This window comes from Drosophila santomea, unplaced genomic scaffold (genome assembly GCF_016746245.2).
Source record: "Drosophila santomea strain STO CAGO 1482 unplaced genomic scaffold, Prin_Dsan_1.1 Segkk83_quiver_pilon_scaf, whole genome shotgun sequence".
Classification (NCBI taxonomy): Eukaryota; Metazoa; Arthropoda; class Insecta; order Diptera; family Drosophilidae; genus Drosophila; species Drosophila santomea.
Window position 1 is genome coordinate 1,273,725 of NW_025319019.1, and position 20,293 is coordinate 1,294,017.

General features: G+C 39.7%; 1 protein-coding gene across 2 annotated transcripts in view; it reads right to left on the reverse strand.

The window, feature by feature from the left end:
* The window catches only part of LOC120457838 (retrovirus-related Gag polyprotein from transposon gypsy), a 442,838-nt gene that overhangs the window by 329,384 nt on the left and 93,161 nt on the right, over positions 1-20,293 (reverse strand). Inside the window, exon 1 of one of the 2 annotated variants that reach the window (XM_044006846.1) lies at positions 17,246-17,360. The exons of the other annotated variant lie outside the window; for it this stretch is intronic. The gene's annotated coding sequence lies outside the window, so the exon portion shown is untranslated. Of the gene's footprint in view, positions 1-17,245; positions 17,361-20,293 lie in introns of those variants that run through there. 2 annotated transcript variants of the gene reach the window in all.

Sequence of the window (20,293 nt, forward strand, 5' to 3'; positions counted from 1 at the left end):
AGTTTTTTACGTAGTTGATTTTTTTTTGGCCTGTTTTCCATTCCTGCAATAGGTGTACTATGGAGTGCATACCTACTTAATCAAAGGCTCTTGAAAAATCAAGAGTGACGAAGGAGGTGTGCATTTTTGACTTCGTTATGAGTCATGTTGAAAACTAGATAAAATAGTTTTGTTATTCTGTTTTTTATTGTGTGGGAGATATTTTTGCTCATCCTTTTAATGTTTTTAATGCTGAGATAAGTTCGAGATATGTTATGTTTTTTTCTATGGCTTAGGCTATTGCAAAAGGCGTATAGTTATGTTGGCTATTTCTATATTTATTGTTTCGGAACTCCTCGATAATTTCCAGTCACCGGAGTGGTCAGAAAAGTGTTGTGCTAGCTAAAGTAGTATTATTATTTTCAGGGTTTGTGATGGCATGAATTGGCCCATATTTTGGAGAAGTGGGTTCGATGGTTAAGGTGAAAAAGCTCCTTGTTTTGATTCTTACCTAAATTTTGCGTTTTTGAGTCTATAGTTTATGATGTTTTCTACGTATATTTTAGGTTTAATTTTTCCCAAGCAAGTTGTTTTTATAATTGGTCAAGGTGTTTATTCCACCAAACATCCACCCTGTATGGAGGGGAGCTAGGACTGGAGAGCAAAGTGTGAGATCGATGTGTGTGTAAGTATTCTGTCTTGAAAAGTGTGTGGCATATTTGTCGTTTAACTGAATCACTCATCACTCGTAGAGTAAAAGCAAAAACATTATAATAATAAGCTGCGTAACAGCCAAAACATTGGTTTTGCACTATGCAGCCACTTTTTTGGTGATGACCAAAATTGCTCTCTTGGGTGCTGGGGATGTCTGGCCTGGAATTTTCCAAATATGCTGTAATATGAAAAGTCGAAAAGGCAAACACTTAACTTTTTGTAATTGCGAGGGCGCGACCGGGCGTAATGTTTATTCGGCGAATACCAATTTGACACTAATGCTTATTCTACTTAGCTAAGCTCTCCCGAGCGCAGCGGAGACTCCAATTTGAGCTGCCACGGGAAGAATAGATTGGAGATTCTGTGGTGAAGAGCGAGATAGAGAAAGAGAGATAGGGAGCGGAGAGCGGGTGACAGTCCTCGCCCCGTAACCTGGACACTCTCTTTAAAATCGAGAGCGTAAAAATCTAAAAATTGCTTGTGTGAGTAAAAACAATAAAGGAGATAGTGTGTGTTAAAATACGATTTTTTTTAAGAAACAAATTTTATTAATGTTTTGGTCAATTTCGATTCGTAACTATTATGGTTTGAAAAAAGTTTTTTATACCCGTTACTCGTAGAGCTTTTCTTACCACCCATAATTGCGCAGCAGCACGAAAAAATCGTGTGCAAAAAAACCGTATGGCGGTACGCGTCTTGTTTTTATAATGTCTTTGGTAAAAGGGTATACTAGATTCGTTGAAAAATATGTAACAGGCAAGAGGAAGCAGTTCCGACCATATAAAGTATATATATTCTTGATCAGGATCAATAGCCATGTCCGACTGTCCGTCCGTCTGCCTGTCCGTATGAACTATTAAACTGTAGCATATCTACCCTATAAATATACTAAATTAATGGGTACAACTTAGCTTCAAAACATTGTGACACTTAATAAACATAACATTCAAGTACCCAAAAGACCACCAACAATTACACAAGTATTCCAGCGCTCAAGTAATACGATCTAACGCTTATACATAAGCCGATCGCGGAGCGTGTGAATGCTGAGCTTGCACTTTGCAGCTCAAGTGGTCAGGCTATACATAACATATGCATGCCTTCTGCATACATATGTATATGCATGCCTTCTGCATGCTTTATAAATCGCCGATAAAATTTGTGTAAAAATAATAACAACAACACACAACAATTGATGGCAGAGGAGGCACAATTCTCAAACGCGCAGCCCACGCAGGGACTTGCCAACGTCCAGCAAAACCCTGCAGATGGACCAGGCCCACTCACAATAGCTAAGTACCTGGCAAGGCAGAAAAGGAAGGAACCAAAGAAGCACAAACGCTCCGGAAAAAGGGTAAAGCTTCTACAACAATGCCGACTGGTCAAGGAAATGACCCAGTTGGCCAGAGACGAGAGGTTCCGGCAACGCTACAAAGAGCGCCTTGAAGAATTTGAAAACAAGCTTTCGAAAGGTGCGAAACAACGCAAACGGGTTGCATTAATAAATGCTAATGACCCAATTTGCCTTAATTTTAATTTCTAAATACAAGACGAGGCGGGAAACCGCTGCTTGAAAAACACTAATATCTGTTAGGCTTTTTACTAACAATGCGGTCGGACAATTTTTTTATTTTAAGCAAATATGTGAGCCAACCACATTTATTAACAACTAATATTTCTACGTCTCCGGTACTGAGTATATATATAGTGACATATCCATAAGTCCCTAAGACTTAAGCACATGCCTACACACTAATACATATACAACATGTACACCCAAACACACCCACACACCCTACACAACTCTGGATGTACCCAACAGATACCAGATACCTGATAAGTCACCCACTGGTAGACTAAATATCCGTTGTCTAATTTAAACAATCTATGCTTAAGCCCTTGCATCATCGTTGCGTTCCCACGTTCAAAGCTCGGACTCGCAATCCCGAAAAACAGAAGTATTAGATTTCAAAAAACAAAATTATAAGAATCTAAGAGCACTTGTATCCAAGAGCGAATGCACTTGAATCCAAGAGAAATGCAAAGACTATTATAGTCAGCAACTCCAAAGCTTTCTCTCTTCATTTGATCAGAACCCTAAAGTCTAAAGTCCATATTAGAAAAGCTCGAAACCGAGGCTTGAACGTCAATCAAATCAGAGTAATTATTAGAGTTCAGTTTGAGACCTAATTATAATCGGTCGGTGTTCTTCTCAACTAAAAATATTGTAATCATTCAGTAAAATAAAATTATACTTATTTTTATATGAGTATTGCGATTATTTAATTGGCGCAGTCGGTAGGATCTGTTAAATAAAGAGTCCTTTTAGTGCGGTACTGATCCATTGAAGGATACGATATACAACTAGCTATCCAGGATCGGCGAATTAAAACAGTGATTCTAAAATTATTTTGAGATCCGCAAAAGAATCTACGTGAAAGTAGTATTCAAGAAAAAACAAGAGAGAACGCTATAGTCGAGTTCCCCGACTATGTGATACCCGTGGAAGAGATACCCGTGCGATACGAGTGGAAGAGAGAAGGAGAGTCTTAAACGCAGTTTTTGGCGGTTTGTAGGCGTTATAGTGGGCGTGGCAGAAAGTTTTTTGGCAAATCGATAGAAATTTACAAGACCAATATAAAAATGACAAAATATCAAAACATTTTTCAAAAGTGTGGGCGTAGCAGCTTTGGGCGGTTTGAGGGCGTTAGAGTGGGCGTGGCAAAAAGTTTTTTGGTAAATCGATAGAAAATTACAAGACTAATACAAAAATGAAAAAATTTCAAAACATTTTTCAAAAGTGTGGGCGTGGCAGTTTTGGGCGGTTTGTGGGCGTTAGAGTGGGCGTGGCAACATGAATAGACAAACTTGCGCTGCTTCTATGTCCCTGGAGTCTGTACGCTTAATCTCAACTTTCTAGCTTTTGTAGTTCCTTAGATCTCGACGTTCATACGGACGGACAGACGGACGGACAGACGGACGGACAGACGGACAGACGGACGGACAGACGGACATGGCCAGATCGACTCGGCTATTGATCCTGATCAAGAATATATATACTTTATATGGTCGGAAACGCTTCCTTCTGCCTGTTACATACTTTTCAACGAATCTTTATTTTTTTTATTTGAAGAGTTGACTTAAGCTTGAAAGTTTAAGCGAACAGTTTTTTGGAGCCATGGCTACTGAGGCCTTCGGCTAAGTCAACGAATCTAGTATACCCTTTTACTCTACGAGTAACGGGTATAATCAGTAACATCTGCAAAACAATTTAAAATCCCGTGCGGTCGGAAACAAAATAAATTAAAATTTTTAATTCCGTAACTTAAAACAAAAAATTAAAATAAACACCGTGTATCCAGAAACTTATACAAATACACTATGGCAGTTCCGCAACTTTCGGAAACCCACCTAAATCAATTATTAAATCAAATTAAAGAACTGAACTACTACGATGGCACACCGGCAAGCTGCCTGTGTTTGTTAACCAGGTCGAGCAGCTACTCAACTTATACCCTACCCAAGATGCCAGACAAGCACACGTTATCTACGGAGCAGTAAAACGGTTACTAGTGGATGCAGCATTGGAGGTCGTGACCCAAGAAAGAGTAAACACATGGCTGGATACAAAGACGGTCCTGGCGATGGCATTCAAGGATCACAGGCCCTACATAAAACTTATAAGACAACTGGAGGGTACATCATACCCCGGAAGCATCTGTAAGTTCATCGAGAAGCTCGAATCACAATATTGGATTATGTTTGACAAGTTAGAATTAGAAAGCGACCCTGTAGATAAATCAAATTACACTGAAATGTTATAAAGAACTGTTAAAGGTCAGATGCCGGTAAAAAGACAACGCGAGAGTCAAAGTGGCCAATGCAGAATGGATGTAAATTTTCATCAAACTGCCTCGGACACTCAAGTGACACAGGAGGACGTACCAGTCCCCATGTAAGAATAGGTTATCATAACAAAATGTACAAGGGAATGATCGACACAGGTTCATCCATCAATATCATAAGGGAAAATTTAGAAGAAAAAGAAGAAGAGAAGAAGAGGGGCAATAAAATTAAAGAAAAGCATAATAATGAAACCCACTTCAGTATGTCCGTCTGTTCAGAAATTCTATATCCACAAATTTTCCGACAATTATGATTTCCTGTTAGGTCGAAAGTATCTAGAGGATACGAAAGCTAAGATAGATTATGATAACGACCGTCTCGGTTAAAGGTTCAAGAACCTTTAAGTTTGTGTATGGAGAAAAAAAGGGCGAGACCGCATCTAAATGCCTCGACCCACAGCAAAAGGATTATTCAACTCCAGTGGAGGAAATCAATCCAAAGATGCAAAAGGTTAAGACCGCACCTAAGTGCCTTAAACCAAAGCATCAACAACGGAAGAAGGAAACCGCATTACCAAAATGCCTCACTTCAAAAGTTGTTAGTGACATAGTGGACAATGATGTAACACATCTCGATCCCATGTCCGTTGACAACGATATAGTAAACTTCGCGATCAACAATGAGTTACGCGAATGTAACGAGTACAGACTCGAACATCTTAATGTAGAGGAAATTGAATGTTTAAAGAAAGCTCTATACGAATATAGAGACATTCAGTACAAGGAAGGCGAAAATTTGACCTTCACCAGTACTATTAAACATGTCATCCAGACTCAGCATGAGGATCCAGTATACCGTAAACTCTATAAGTACCCCCAAAGTGTTGACCAAGAAGTCAACAAACAAATCAAAGTCCCCTTATTGTTCTCCTATTTGGGGTGTCCCCAAGAAGGCAGACGCCTCTGGGAAACAAAAATTTAGGTTGGTAGTTGATTACAGGAATCTAAACGAGATAACTGTTAATGACAAATTCCCCATTCCTCGAATGGATGAGATATTGGATAAATTGGGTAGATGCAAATATTTTACCACCATTGATTTAGCTAAGGGTTTTCACCAAATCCAGATGGACGAAAATTCTATTGTGTTTTTGCAATTTTTTGCTTTTTCAACTAAACATGGGCATTACGAATATACACATATGCCTTTTGGCCTAAAGAATGCTTCAGCTACTTTTCAGAGATGTATGAATAATCTTTTGGAAGATTTGATCTACAAAGATTGTTTAGTCTATTTGGACGATATTATTGTTTACTCCACTTCATTGGAGGAACATATTTATCTCTAAAGAAAGTCTTTGAGAAACTGAGAGACGCCAACTTGAAGTTGCAGCTAGACAAATGTGAATTCATGAAAAAAGGAACTGAATTTCTGGGACATATTGTTACAACAAATGGCATTAAACCAAACCCAAACAAAACTAATGCAATCACAAATTTTCCGTTACTTAAGACACCTAAACAGATAAAATCATTTTTGGGATTATGTGGGTTCTATCGCAAGTTCATTCCTAACTTTGCCAAGATAGTTAAACCCATGACCCTCAAACTAAAGAAAGGTGCTGTAATAGATATTAAATGTAAAGACTACATCGAATCATTTGAAAAACTAAAGATTTTGATAACTTCAGATCCGATATTAATCTACCCCGATTTTTCGAAGCCTTTTTCTCTAACAACTGACGCGAGTAATGTAGCTATTGGTGCAGTGCTCTCACAGAATCATAAGCCCGTTTGTTATGCCAGCAGAACGCTGAACGAACACGAAATCAACTATGCTACCATTGAAAAAGAATTGTTAGCTATAGTTTGGGCGACAAAATATTTCAGGTCATACTTATTCGGCAGGCCATTTGAAATAATGAGTGATCACAAGCCATTGGTATGGCTGAATAATATCAAAGAGCCAAACATGAAATTACAAAGGTGGAAAATCAAACTTAATGAATTCGATTATAAAATAAAATATCTTCCAGGCAAAGAAAACTATGTCGCGGATGCTCTTTCCCGCACAAAGATAGAAGAAGTCATGGTTGGCGAAGTCGCAAACAGCGCAGACGCAACTATACATAGTGCTAATGAAGATAATTTAAATTATATATCCATAACGGAGAGACCAATCAATTTCTTTTCTAGACAAATAGAGATAGAAAAAGGCGACAATGACACAACAAGTGTAATCCACTACTTTCAAAAACTAAAGATTAAAATAATCTATAAAGAAATGACACTTGAACTCGCCAAAACCCTCATTAAGGAATATGTGTGCACCAAGAAAAGCGCAATTTACTTCCCTAATGATGAGGATTTTCTGATCTTCCAGAGAGCACTTACCGAAATCATAAGCCCTAACAATTTCACAAAACTATTGAGATGTACCACGAAGCTAATTGATATACTAACTTATGCAGAATTTAAGGATTTAATCCTAAAAAGACATAAGGAAGTTTTACACCCAGGTATAGAAAAAACCATTAATTGGTTTAAAGAAAAATACTATTACCCAGATAGTCAAAAGCTAATTCAAAATATTATTAATGAATGTGAAATATGTAATCTAGCAAAAACAGAACATCGAGACACTAAATTGACATTTGAAACAGCACCAGAAATATTTAACACAAGAGAAAAATACGTGATAGATTTTTATCTCACGGGTAACCAGATCTTCTTATCTTGTATTGATATTTATTCAAAATTTGCCTCCCTAGTTGAAGTAAAAAGTAGAGATTGGCTAGAAGCGAAAAGAGCCATTACTAAAATATTCAATGATATGGGAAAGCCACAAGAAATTAAAGCAGACAAAGATTCAGCTTTTATGTGCATAGCTTTGCAAAATTGGTTAAGATCCGAAGGCGTACAAATTTCTGTAACAACCAGCAAAAATGGTGTATCCGATATAGAAAGATTTCACAAGACCGTAAACGAAAAAAGAATCATCGGTAGTGAACAAAATATCGAAGATAGGTTTACAAGGTTCGAAACAATCTTATACGTCTATAATCATAAAACTAAACATAATAGTACAAAACGATCTCCGGCAGACATTTTTCTATATGCAGGCAGCCCAGACTTTAACGTACAACAAAACAAAATTGATAAGATCGAATATCTTAATAAGAATAGGCATGATTTTGAAGTTGATATAAAATATAGACAGGCTCCACTCGTGAAGAGTAAAATCACCAATCCATTTAAAAAGACAGGAAGAATTGAACAAGTAGACAGTAAACATTTTGAGGAAACAAACCGCGGCAGGAAAATCGTTCATTATAAATCAAAATTCAAGAAACAAAAAAAGATTAATAAGAGCAAATACGATAATTCCAGACCAGCCAGAGAAGCGCAAAGTACGCAATATATTTCTAATAATGCTTAGTTGCATGTTATCACTTATCACTATGGTCAAATGCAGCAACATCGAAGTAAACCCAATAAGTGCGAAAAATGGATACCTTATAATCCAAGCCGGAACGATGGAAATTCCAACCAGCTACGAATACCACTATTTAAGTATAAACATAACAAAGACAATGCTTATGTTCGAAAATCTAGTAACTGAAGCAAATGACTATCCCAATGTACCTCAGATACAATATTTAGTCGATAAACTAAAACGGGAAATAAATGGATTAAGAATTATTAACAGAAGTAAAAGAGGTCTCTTGAACGTAGTAGGGAAGGCATATAAATACTTATTTGGTACATTAGATGAAGACGACAGGGAGGAGTTAGAGGAAAAAATTAATAACATGTCAGAAGACTCCGTTAAAACCCATGATCTAAACATGGTTATCGACATAATTAACAGCGGTATAGACATAATTAATAGGCTCAATGTGGAAAAAGAACAGAACCAACAAATTGCGATACTGATATTCAACCTACAGCAGTTTACAGAATACATAGAAGACATCGAGTTAGGTATGCAATTAACCAGATTAGGGATCTTTAACCCAAAATTACTAAAACACGGTTATTTGAAACACATAAATTCGGAGAAAATGCTAAAGATAAAAACATCAACTTGGCTCAAGACAGACACGAACGAAATTTTGATTATATCCCACGTTCCTAGCGAGGTCACTAAAGTTCCGATATTTCAAATAGTTCCGTACCCAGATGAACATAACTATATTCTAACCGAGCAAATATTCGATAAGTTTTATGTATTCAATAACCAAGTATTTCATAAAGATACAGATAAATTAATATTCGACAAATGTATTGTTGGACTTATTAAACAAGAGCAAACTCAATGCAAATACATTAAAACCCAAAGAAATTTCCAAATAAATTATATAGAACCAAATATACTTTTAACATGGAATATTCCTGAAACAGTTGTCAACCAAGATTGTACAAACAACAAAATATTAATATCAGGAAACAACATCATTAAAATTAAAAATTGTACCATGCAAATAGATGAATTCCTAATTTCGAATAATGTAGCAGATTTTACACAAACGATTTATATCACCAACAATGTTACACGCTTAGAACCAATAAATCACTTAGAAACAAAAGAAATGATAAAATTACATGTAAAACACTACAACTTTTTCCAAATTATATGCATTACAACTTTTGTCATCATGATAATTAGTTTGACTCTGTATTTAGCATATAAGTTTAAAAATATACCTAAGAAAATTATTGTCAAATATTGTAAACAAAAAGAAGAACATCCGCACCTTGAAACTAATGTCAAAGAAAATATTCAACCAGAAAACAATGTTATGATATATCCAAATTTAACGACCTGAGGACAGGCCAAATTCAATGATTGGGGGAGTGACATATCCATAAGTCCCTAAGACTTAAGCACATGCCTACACACTAATACACATACAACATGTACACCCAAATACACCCACACACCCATACACCCAACACAACTCTGGATGTACCCAACAGATACCAGATACCTGATAAGTCACCCACTGGTAGACTAAACATCCGTTGCCTAATTTAAACAATCTATGCTTAAGCCCTCGCATCATCGTTGCGTTCCCACGTTCAAAGCTCGGACTCGCAATCCCGAAAAACAGAAGTATTAGATTTCAAAAAACAAAATTATAAGAATCTAAGAGCACTTGTATCCAAGAGCGAATGCACTTGAATCCAAGAGAAATGCAAAGACTATTATAGTCAGCAACTCCAAAGCTTTCTCTCTTCATTTGATCAGAACCCTAAAGTCTAAAGTCCATATTAGAAAAGCTCGAAACCGAGGCTTGAACGTCAATCAAATCAGAGTAATTATTAGAGTTCAGTTTGAGACCTAATTATAATCGGTCGGTGTTCTTCTCAACTAAAAATATTGTAATCATTCAGTAAAATAAAATTATATTTTTTTACATATGAGTATTGCGATAATTTAATTGGCGCAGTCGGTAGAATCTGTTAAATAAAGAGTCCTTTTAGTACGGTACTGATCCATTGAAGGATACGCTATACAACTAGCTATCCAGGATCGGCGAATTAAAACAGCAAGACAATTTAAAATCCCATGCGGTCGGAAACAAAATTAATTAAAATTTTTAATTCCGTAACTTAAAACAAAGAATTTAAATAAACAACGTGTATCCAAATACTTATACAAATACACCATGGCAGTTCCGCAACTTTCGGAAACCCACCTAAATCAATTATTAAATCAAATTAAAGAACTGAACTACTACGATGGCACACCTGGCAAGCTGTCTGTGTTTGTTAACCAGGTCGAGCAGCTACTCAACTTATACCCTACCCAAGATGCCAGACAAGCACACGTTATCTACGGAGCAGTGAAACGGTTACTAGTGGATGCAGCATTGGAGGTCGTGACCCAAGAAAGAGTAAGCACATGGCTGGATACAAAGACGGTCCTGGCGATGGCATTCAAGGATCACAGGCCCTACATACAACTTATAAGACAACTGGAGGATACATCATACCCCGGAAACATCTGTAAGTTCATCGAGAAGCTCGAATCACAATATTGGATTATGTTTGACAAGTTAGAATTAGAAAGCGACCCTGTAGATAAATCAAATTACACTGAAATGTTAAAAAGAACTGTTAAATCTGTAATAGATCGAAAACTGCCGGATAGAATTTATATGTCATTGGCACGCAAAGATATTGATGTTATTTATAAATTAAAACAAGAGAGAACGCTATAGTCGAGTTCCCCGACTATCTGATACCCGTTACTCAGCTAGTGGAAGGGAGAAGGAGAGTCTTGAACACAGTTTTTGCCGGTTTGTAGGCGTTATAGTGGGCGTGGCAGAAAGTTTTTTGGCAAATCGATAGAAGTTTACAAGACCAATACAAAAATGAAAAAATATCAAAACATTTTTCAAAAGTGTGGGCGTGACAGCTTTGGGCGGTTTGTGGGCGTTAGAGTGGGCGTGGCAAAAAGTTTGTTGGCAAATCGATAGAAATTTACAAGACCAATACAAAAATGAAAAAATATCAAAACATTTTTCAAAAGTGTGGGCGTGACAGCTTTGGGCGGTTTGTGGGCGTTAGAGTGGGCGTGGCAAAAAGTTTTTTTGCAAATCGATAGAAATTTACAAGGCCAATACAAAAATGAAAAAATATTAAAACATTTTTCAAAAATGTGGGCGTGGCAGTTTTGGGCGGTTTGTGGGCGTTAGAGTGGGCGTGGCAACCTGAATCGACAAACTTGCGCTGCGTCTATGTCCCTGGAGTCTGTATACTTAATCTCAACTTTCTAGCTTTTGTAGTTCCTGAGATCTCGACGTTCATACGGACAGACGGACAGACGGACAGACGGACAGACGGACAGACAGACGGACGGACAGACGGACATGGCCAGATCGACTCGGCTACTGATCCTGATCAAGAATATATATACTTTATATGATCGGAAACGCTTCCTTCTGCCTGTTACATACTTTTCAACGAATCTAGTATACCCTTTTACTCTACGAGTAACGGGTATAACAAACTTCAATGGAGCTAGGCCTCTATGACCAGAAAATCAGAGTTCTAATAGATCAGAAGAGAACAGACGCAGGAACAGGGGAAATCATAGTCAAAGCAATAATCAAAGATATTGCAATAATAGAAATTACAATCACAGCAATTATTATCCTGGAACGAATCAGAATAACAATACGCAACATCAAAATTCGAATCAACCTACAATAAATCAAAATCAGTATTCCACTCGTCCCATACCGGTTAATCAAAGGGGAAATTATTACACGTTTAGAAGGGAGTTAACACAAGGCCAACAAAACAATCCTCTTAACAATTCCCTTAATTTCCAACCTTCAACTTCAAATAATACTAACGGTCAGATGCCGGTAAAAAGACAACGCGAAAGTCAAAGTGGCCAAAGCAGAATGGATGTAAACTTTCATCAAACTGCCTCGGACACTCAAGTGACACAGGAGGACGTACCAGTCCCCATGTAAAAATAGGTTATCATAACAAAATTTACAAGGGAATGATCGACACAGGTTCATCCATCAATATCATTAGGGAAAATTTTGAAAATTTAGAAGAAAAAGAAGAAGATCTAACAGTGTATACCATTAAAGGGGCAATAAAATTAAAGAAAAGCATAATAATGAAACCCACTTCAGTATGTCCGTCTGTTCAGAAATTCTATATCCACAAATTTTCCGACAATTATGATTTCCTGTTAGGTCGAAAGTATCTAGAAGATACGAAAGCTAAGATAGATTATGATAACGAGACGGTAACTTTAGGTTCAAGAACCTTTAAGTTTGTGTATGGAGAAAAGAAGGGCGAGACCGCATCTAAATGCCTCGACCCACAACAAAAGGATGATTCCACTCCAGTGGAGGAAATCAATCCAAAGATGCAAAAGGTTAAGACCGCACCAACCAAAGCATCAACAACAAAAGAAGGAGACCGCATTACAAAAATGCCTCACTTCAAAAGTTGTTAGTGACACAGTGGACAATGATGTAACACATCTCGATGCCATGTCCGTTGACAACGATATAGTCAACTTCGCGATCAACAATGAGATACGCGAATGTAACGAGTACAGACTCGAACATCTAAATGTAGAGGAAATCGAATATTTAAAGAAAGTTCTATACGAATATAGAGACATTCAGTACAAGGAAGGCGAGAATTTGACCTTCACCAGTACTATTAAACATGTCATCCAGACTCAGCATGAGGATCCAGTATACCGTAAACCCTATAAATACCCCCAAAGTGTTGACCAAGAAGTCAACAAACAAATCAAAGAAATGATAGAGCAAGGGATCGTTCGCAAATCAAAGTCCCCTTATTGTTCTCCTATTTGGGTGGTCCCCAAGAAGGCAGACGCCTCTGGGAAACAAAAATTTAGGTTGGTAGTTGATTACTGGAATCTAAACGAGATAACTGTTAATGACAAATTCCCCATTCCTCGAATGGATGAGATATTGGATAAATTAGGTAGATGCCAATATTTTACCACCATTGATCTAGCTAAGGGTTTTCACCAAATCCAGATGGACGAAAATTCTATTGCAAAAACAGCTTTTTCAACTAAGCATGGGCATTACGAATATACACGTATGCCTTTTGGCCTAAAGAATGCTCCAGCTACATTTCAGAGATGTATGAATAATCTTTTGGAAGATTTGATTTGAGAAACTGAGAGACGCCAACTTGAAGTTGCAGCTAGACAAATGTGAATTCATGAAAAAAGAAACTGAATTCCTGGGACATATTGTCACAACAAATGGCATTAAACCAAACCCAAACAAAACCATTGCAATCACAAATTTTCCGTTACCTAAGACACCTAAATAGATAAAATCATTTTTGGGATTAAGTGGGTTCTATCGCAAGTTCATTCCTAACTTTGCCAAGATAGTTAAACCCATGACCCTCAAACTTAAGAAAGGTGCTGTAATAGATATTAAATGTAAAGACTACATCGAATCATTTGAAAAACTAAAGATTTTGATAACTTCAGATCCGATATTAATCTACCCCGATTTTTCGAAGCCTTTTTCTCTAACAACTGACGCGAGTAATGTAGCTATTGGTGCAGTGCTCTCACAGAATCATAAGCCCGTTTGTTATGCCAGCAGAACGCTGAACGAACACGAAATCAACTATGCTACCATTGAAAAAGAATTGTTAGCTATAGTTTGGGCGACAAAATATTTCAGGTCATACTTATTCGGCAGGCCATTTGAAATAATGAGTGATCACAAGCCATTGGTATGGCTGAATAATATCAAAGAGCAGAACATGAAATTACAAAGGTGGAAAATCAAACTTAATGAATTCGATTATAAAATAAAATATCTTCCAGGCAAAGAAAACTATGTCGCGGATGCTCTTTCCCGCACAAAGATAGAAGAAGTCATGGTTGGCGAAGTCGCAAACAGCGCAGACGCAACTATACATAGTGCTAATGAAGATAATTTAAATTATATATCCATAACGGAGAGGCCAATCAATTTCTTCTCTATACAAATACAGATAGAACAAGAGAGAACGCTATAGTCGAGTTCCCCGACTATCTGATACCCGTTACTCAGCTAGTGGAAGTGCGAAGGAGAGTCTTCAACAGTTTTTGGCGATTTGTGGGCGTTAGAGTGGGCGTGGCAAATTTTTTTTGGCAAACTGATAGAAAATTACAAAACTAATACAAAAATGAAAAAATATCAAAACATTTTTTAAAAGTGTGGGCGTGGCAGCTTTGGGCGGTTTGAGGGCGTTAGAGTGGGCGTGGCAAAAAGTTTTTTGGCGAATCGATAGAAATTTAAAAGACCAATACAAAAATGAAAAAATATCAAAACATTTTTCAAAAGTGTGGGCGTGGCAGTTTTGGGCGGTTTGTGGGCGTTAGAGTGGGCGTGGCAACATGAATCGACAAACTTGTGCTGCTTCTATGTCCCTGGAGTCTGTACGCCTAATCTCAACTTTCTAGCTTTTGTAGTTCCTGAGATCTCGACGTTCATACGGACGGACAGACGGACAGACAGACGGACGGACAGACGGACGGACGGACAGACGGACGGACAGACGGACATGGCCAGATCGGCTCGGCTATTGATCCTGATCAAGAATATATATACTTTATATGGTCGGAAACGCTTCCTTCTGCCTGTTACATACTTTTCAACGAATCTAGTATACCCTTTTACTCTACGAGTAACGGGTATAAAAAGGCGACAGTGACACAACAAGTGTAAGCCACTACTTTCAAAAACTAAAGATTAAAATAATCTATAAAGAAATGACACTTGAACTCGCCAAAACCCTCATTAAGGAATATGTGTGCACCAAGAAAAGCGCAATTTACTTCCCTTATGATGAGGATTTTCTGATCTTCCAGAGGGCATTTACCGAAATCATAGGCCCTAACAATTTCACAAAACTATTGAGATGTACCACGAAGCTAATTGATGTACTAACTTATGCGGAATTTAAGGATTTAATCCTAAAAAGACATAAGGAAGTTTTACATCCAGGCATAGAAAAAACCATTAATTGGTTTAAAGAAAAATACTATTACCCAGATAGTCAAAAGCTAATTCAAAATATTATCAACGAATGTGAAATCTAGAAGCGAAAAGAGCCATTACTAAAATATTCAATGATATGGGAAAGCCACAAGAAATTAAAGCAGACAAAGATTCAGCTTTTATGTGCATAGCTTTGCAAAATTGGTTAAGATCCGAAGGCGTACAAATTTCTGTAACAACCAGCAAAATTGGTGAATTCGATATAGAAAGATTTCACAAGACCGTAAACGAAAAGCTAAGAATCATCGAAGATAGGTTTACAAGGTTCGAAACAATCTTATACGTCTATAATCATAAAACTAAACATAATAGTACAAAACGATCTCCGGCAGACTTTTTTCTATATGCAGGCAGCCCAGACTTTAATGTACAACAAAACAAAATTGATAAGATCGAATATCTTAATAAGAATAGGCATGATTTTGAAGTTGATATGAAATATAGACAGGCTCCACTCGTGAAGAGTAAAATCACCAATCCATTTAAAAAGACAGGAAGAATTGAACAAGTAGACAGTAAACATTTTGAAAAAACAAACCGCGGCAGGAAAATCGTTCATTATTAATCAAAATTCAAGAAACAAAAAAAGATTAATAAGAGCAAATACGATAATTCCAGACCAGCCAGAGAACCGCAAAGTTCGCAATATATTTCTAATAATGCTTAGTTGCATGTTATCACTTATCACTATGGTCAAATGCAGCAACATCGAAGTAAACCCAATAAGTGCGAAAAATGGATACCTTATATTCCAAACCGGAACGATGGAAATTCCAACCAGCTACGAATACCACTATTTGAGTATAAACATAGCAAAGACAATGCTTATGTTCGAAAATCTAGTAACCGAAGCAAACGACTATCCCAATGTACCTCAGATACAATATTTAGTCGATAAACTAAAACGGGAAATAAATGGATTAAGAATTATTAACAGAAGCAAAAGAGGTCTCTTGAACGTAGTAGGGAAGGCATATAAACACTTATTTGGTACATTAGATGAAGACGACATGGAGGAGTTAGAGAAAAAAATTAATAACATGTCAGAAGACTCCGTTAAAACCCATGATCTAAACATGGTTATCGACATAATCAACAGCGGTATAGACATAATTAATAGGCTCAAGGTGGAAAAAGAACAGAACCAACAAATTGCGATACTGATATTCAACCTACAGCAGTTTACAGAATACATAGAAGACATCGAGTTAGGTATGCAATTACCCAGATTAGGAATCTTTAACCCAAAATTACTAAAACATGATTATTTGAAACACGTAAATTCGGAGAAAATGCTAAAGACAAAAACATCAACTTGGCTCAAGACAGACACGAACGAAATTTTGATTATATCCCACGTTCCTAGCGAGGTCACTAAAGTTCCGATATTTCAAATAGTTCCATACCCAGATGAACATAACTAACTTCTAACCTAGCAAATATTCGATAAGTTTTATGTCTTCAATTTTATTTTATAAAGATACATGTATTGTTGGACTTATTAAACAAGAGCAAACTCAATGCAAATACATTAAAACCCAAAGAAATTTCCAAATAAATTATATAGAACCAAATATACTTTTAACATGGAATATTCCTGAAACTGAAACCCAAGATTGTACAAACAACAAAATATTAATATCAGGAAACAACATCATTAAAATTAAAAATTGTACCATGCAAATAGATGAATTCCTAATTTCTAATAATGTTGCATGTAAAACACTACAACTTTTTCCAAATTATATGCATTACAACTTTTGTCATCATGATAATTAGTTTGACTCTGTATTTAGCATATAAGTTTAAAAATATACCTACGAAAATTATTGTCAAATACTGTAAACAAAAAGAAGAACATCCGCACCTTGAAACTAATGTCAAGGAAAATATTCAACCAGAAAACAATGTTATGATATATCCAAATTTAACGACCTGAGGACAGGCCAAATTCAATGATTGGGGGAGTGACATATCCATAAGTCCCTAAGACTTAAGCACATGCCTACACACTAATACACATACAACATGTACATATACAACATGTACAGGTGAAGTGTGAAGTGTTTGATGACGGACGCGTCGCGTTAGCGCTCCCCTGGCGTCACGGCCCCGGTCACTTACCCGTGGAAGACTGCTCTCCAGAGGTCCATGGACTGCCAGCCGGACCCAATCTCCAGGCCCATGGGACAGGTCAGGGTGAGAAAATTCGAAGCTTTCTCTTCCGGTTTTTCTCTTTCATCCGCTTTTCCTTGTGTGCAATTAGAGATGCACTGTCACACCAGTGTTGGCAGCCTGGCCCGGCCGGTCTGGCAGCGCTGCACAGCCGAAGGCGACCCCAACCACAGGTGGCGCTTCTAGGGAAATGCTACTGGTCAGAAGCTAATTGCTACATAACTAGCCAAACGATCTCGTCTCTAAAGGTAGCATACTTTCCTGGGCTGCTGACGGGAATCCTTGCCAGCAACGCATGGAATCCTTGCGAAAATAGCACCAACAAGATGGGGCTAGGAATAAGAGGTGTCAAAGGTCAAGGAGCGGACCAACAGCCAAACCCGCCGCTAACGCGGTACACCGAAAAACGGGGCTCTGGCGACCGAGCAGGAGCGGTATAACTCCCACCGAATAAAACCCTCTCCCCTTCACACCCCTCTCACCAAAAATCCACGGAGCGTCTGACCAGAGTGGCGTCCAGAGTGCCGTCTGCACCATAGTTGCCGGCAGTAAATCCAACCCTGGCAGAAGGGATAAATCTGCAACATAAGCCTGGCAGTAGGGATAAAATGCATCCAAGTGAGGAATGTCGGTAACTAACATTACTACTCCAGGTGGCAACCACTTAGTTGAAAATCCACCCGTGGTTAATCCCACGACTGGGGCACGGATTCTGGAGGCCCCAAACCACGTTCTAAACCAACCTGGCGAGGTGGTGGCAAGCTTGGCCGCCTCGACAGTGATCGCAACAAGCAAACACTATAGCGAAATGGACATCGCGGGAGCTTTTCAAAGCAGTAAAAAGATCTTGCGTTCGCCGATACTACCAAGATCACCTGGGCCACCACAGATTGGTGGGTCAGTCCTGGCCGAGATGGGAGATGGAAAGGACACGCCGAAGCGGGCAAGGACCCCGAGCAGCCCCTCCGGCTCGAGCCGCAGTACACCTCTAAAGAGGACGAAGGCGGATGGGCAAATCCGCTGCGCTGATAAACCTGACCAACGTGAAGCAGGTGAGGCACATAATCGTGCAGATGAAGGCGATGTTCGCGAGGATGAAGGCCCTCCAAGAAGACGCCAGCCGGGGGCTGGACATGGAGGACGAACAGCGCCACGCCCTCCCAGGGTGCCCCAAGTGTGGGGTCATCTGTTGAGCCAAACCATGCGCGAAGTCCAAGCCGACGTAGCGCTAATAAGCGAGCCGTATAGAAAAACCCCCGGGTCTGACTACATATTGGACGGTACAGGAAGCGCCGCGATCCTGATCAACGGGACAAGGCTCGCAGAACCTGCCTTCGGGCAAGACGGCGGCAGCAAAGGGAGCACGGCCACCCCAACAACGAAATTTTGAGGCAAGAATATGCTGACAATGGGAGGGACTTAAAGAGACTCATCAAGCAGTCGAAGAGGAGATGCTTCTTGGAGCTATGCGACTCAGCCGAACGGGACCCTTGGGGTTCAGCATATAAAATAGTGGTAAAAAAGTTAATCCAGGCGAAACCACTAAAAGAAGGCGACGCGGCCACGATGACAGCGATCGTGGAACACCTGTTTCCAATAGTGCCCTCGGATCCGCAACCTCCTCACGCGGCTCCAGGCGACTTGTCGCAGATAGCGCTCCGACCGGAGGAAATACGCGAGGTCGCAAAGGATATGCCTTCGGGGAAGGCGCCAGGGCCGGACGGTATCCCAGATATCACCGTCAAGCTTGGAATGTACGAGCACCCGGAAGCATTCGCAGCCGTCTTCAACCAGTGTCTCACGGAAGGCTTCTTTCCAGAGCGCTGGAAGAGACAGAAGCTGGTACTGCTCCCCAAGCCTAACAAGCCTCCCGAGGACCCATCCTCATACAGACCGATATGCCTGATCGACCACATCGGCAAGGCTTTCGAACGCTGTATCAGCCTCAGACTGCACGAGGCCATCTCCGCTGCAGGGGACCTCTCAGAAATGCAGTTCGGCTTTAGGAAGGCGAGATCGACAGTGGACGCCATAGCAACGGTCAAGGAGATCGCCTCGAAGGCAATTGAAGGCACAAGATGGCACGGAGGCAGCAAGGAGTACTGCTTGGTAGTAACAATGGATATAAAAAATGCGTTCAACACAGCGAGATGGGGCGTCACCATATGAGTATTACAGCACCTAGGGGTACCGGACGCTCTGGTGGGCATAGTCAAGGCCTACTTCAGCGACAGAGTGCTACTGTACGACACAGACGGAGGCACACTTGAGCACAGGGTGACCTGCGGGGTCCCCCAAGGTTCGGTTCTCGGGCCGCTGCTGTGGAACGCAATGTACGATGGTGTGCTACGGCTGCCACTACCAGGGAGAACCAAAGTGATTGGCTTCGCTGACGATATTGCCGTGGTAATCGTAGCAAAAACCGTTAATGAAGCCGAGAGCCTCGCGAATGCAGCAATCGGCATCATAGTGGAGTGGCTCCAAGCGGTCGGCCTGGACATTGCTCACCACAAAACGGAGGCAGTGCTTATATCTAGCCGCAAGCAGGTAGAAACAGCCACCATCCGAGTCGGAGACACCACGGTCACGTCGGCGCGAGCGATTCGATACCTAGGGGTCTTGTTAGAGACTAGGCTAACGTTTAAGGAGCATCTGGCGGAAGCGAACAGGAAGGCGTCGAGCGTCGCTAGGGCTCTAGCGCGAATAATGCTCAACTGCAGGGGCCCAAGACAGGGACGCAGACTACTCCTACAGTCCGTCTGCAGGGCAACAGCCCTGTACGCAGCCTTAATATGGGCGGAAGCTGCGGAGAAGAGGTCCTACATAAGGGGCCTGGAATCGACGCACAGGCTGGGTGCCCTTAGGGTGTGCTCCGGCTTTCGGACAATCTCAGACGACGCAGCCCAAGTCATAGCGGGAACTCTGCCCATAGACTTGCTGGCCTTGGAGGCGAAGGAGATACACCACGAGGTGAAGAAGATTGTGGGACAGTGCAGC